At 39.6% G+C, this 2,735-nt stretch overlaps 1 pseudogene; it reads left to right on the forward strand.

Moving 5' to 3' along the window:
* Positions 1-241: 241 nt before the first annotated feature.
* Positions 242-2,023, forward strand: LOC111534521 (annotated as a pseudogene).
* Positions 2,024-2,735: the final 712 nt, after the last annotated feature.

Below are 2,735 nucleotides of genomic sequence, written 5' to 3' on the forward strand. Positions count from 1 at the left end.
CTCCCTGGATTCTAATGAGATGGGTGTTTCTACTTTGCTGTTGCGTTTTTGAATAGTTCAATTCTAGCATTAGTACTGCTGTGTGGGAGGGAGTATGTGTGGACAGAGTAAGAGTTGTGACAATTGAGTCATAGAATAAATGCTTGAAAATTTTAGAATCATGTAAACAGCTTATTGATTGATTATTCCCAGTGCTGTCAGTCTCACCCATCCTTCTATCCACATGTGTGGAATGTTCTAGGACTCCATGACTTTTGAGGATGTGGCTGTGAACTTTACCCAGGAGGAATGGGTTTTGCTAGATTCTTCTCAGAAGAATCTCTACAGAGAAGTGAGGCAGGAAACCTGCAGGAACCTGGCTTCTGTAGGTGAGAATGACAACACATTTCACTTAATTACAGAAGCATTTCCCTATCATCAGTGCTGTTTGTGATTTGGAATGTGGCAAGGGAATGATTTGGTGAAGAAATCAGGCAAGGGCACTGTGTACAATGAACATTAAATCTAGTCATGTTTCTATAGTTTGTAATAATTTGTGATAATTTTGTGGGTCTGCATTTTAGGAAACAAATGGAAAGACCAGAATATTGAAGATCACTTTGAAAAACCTGGGAAAGATATAAAATAATTTGCACTGAGAACAGGAAATAAAGTCCTCTGAAGGAATCTTAGCATGTTATGAACTTAAAAACAAGCAATCAAAACAAATAAGAGTCACTTGAAATTTATTTTTTTTAAGAAAAATTCCATCCAAAATGTAACGTGCTTCAGTGTAGCAGTCAGTGTTTGGAAAACAGTTTACTTGAAAATAGCACTACAAAATTGTGTACATGAATGTTACTAATTTGGTCATAGCCATGCAGGTGGTAGCTGTGTTTTCAGTAGTAACCCATTTACTTTCAAATAATTCGATCTGGCAAAAAAAGAAATCATAATAATAATAATAATAATAATAATAATAATAATAATAATAATAATGCATTTTCCTTGGTATTGGCAGCAGTGTAAGTCCAAGACCTATTAATAAGTAGAAAGTTATTAAACCAACCAATAATAATGTGCTTGTCATTTTTTTACAGAAATCATGTGGTACAGAGACTGTGTGAAAGCAAAGAAGGTAGTCAGTATGGACAAGTTGTCAGCCAAATTCCAAATCTTGATCTGAATGAGAACATTTCTACTGGATTAAAACAATGTGAATGTAGTGTTTGTGGAAAAGTCTTTGTACATCATTCCCTCCTTAACAGGCACATCCTAGCTCACTCCGGATACAAACCATATGGAAAGAAGCAATATAAATGTGAACAGTGTGGGAAAGTCTTCGTTTCTGTTCCAGGTGTTAGAAGACACAGGATAACGCACAATGGAAATCCAGTTATAAAAGTACGATATGTGGGAAAGCATTTTATTTTCTCAATTCATTTGAAAGACATCAGAGAACTCACACAGGAGAGAAACCCTATAAATGTAAACAATGTGGTAAAGCGTTCACTGGTTCCGGTTCTTGTCTAATACATGAACGAACTCACACTGGAGGGAAACCCTAGGAATGTAAGGGATGTGGGAAAACATTCAGATTTTCTTGTTATTTTAAGACGTGTGAAAAGACTCACACTGGAGAAAGACCCTATAAATGTACCAAATGTGATAAAGCCTTCAGGTGTTCCACTTCCCTTCGTTACCACGGAAGCATTCATACTGGAGAGAGACCCTAAGAATGTAAACAATGTGGCAAAGCCTTTAGTTATTTGAGTTCCTTTTGTAACCGTAGAAATACTCATACTGTAGACAAAGCCTATGATGTAAACAATGTGACGAAGTCTTCAGTCACCTCAGTTCCTTTCACCTCCATGAAAGAATTCATACTGGAGAAAAACCCTATGAATATAAGAGATGTGGTAAAGGCCACACTCGTTCCAGTCACCTTACTCGCCATGAAAGAAGTCATGATATAGAGTCGGGGTGTAGTGACTCGGCCTATAATCCCAGCACTTTGGGAGGCCAAGGTGTGTGAATTGCTTGAGCCCAGGAGTTCATGACCAGCCCGAATTACAACAATGCGAAACAGACTGGGCAACATGGCGAAACCCTGTCTCTAGAAAAAATAAAATAATGCTGGGCACGCTGGCTCACACCAGCTACTCCGGAGGCTGAGGCAGGAGAAGGGTGTGAACCTGGGTGGCGAAGCTTGCAGGGAGCCGAGATCGCACCACTGCACGCCAGCCTGGACGACAGAGCGAGACTCGGTCTCAAAAAAAAGAAAAAAATAAATAAAGAGAAAATAATTAACTGGGCTTAGTGGCACATTTCAGTTGTCTTAGTTCTTTTTCAAGGACATAAAAAGCCACGGGGGGTTGGGAGAAAGCCCTGTACCTGCAGATCACGAGGTCAAGGGATTGAGACCATCCCGGCCAACATGGTGAAACCTCGTCTCTACTGAAAATACAAAAATTAGCTGGGTGTGGTAGCATATGGTTGTAATCCCAGCTACTCAGGAGGCTGAGGCAGGAGAATCGCTTGAACCCAGGAGGCGGAGATTGCAGTGAGCCGAGGTTGTGCCAGTGCACTCCAGCCTGGCGACACAGTGAGACTCCATCTCAAAATTAAAGAAAATAAATAGATAAATAAATAAATAAAGCCACTTGAATGTAAGAAATGTGGTAAAACATTTACTCTTTTCCATTCCCTCATAAACATGAAAAGGCTCACACTGCACAGAAACCTTAAGAATGTAG

The sequence above is a fragment of the Piliocolobus tephrosceles genome, unplaced genomic scaffold, assembly GCF_002776525.5.
Source record: "Piliocolobus tephrosceles isolate RC106 unplaced genomic scaffold, ASM277652v3 unscaffolded_25977, whole genome shotgun sequence".
NCBI lineage: Eukaryota > Metazoa > Chordata > Mammalia > Primates > Cercopithecidae > Piliocolobus > Piliocolobus tephrosceles.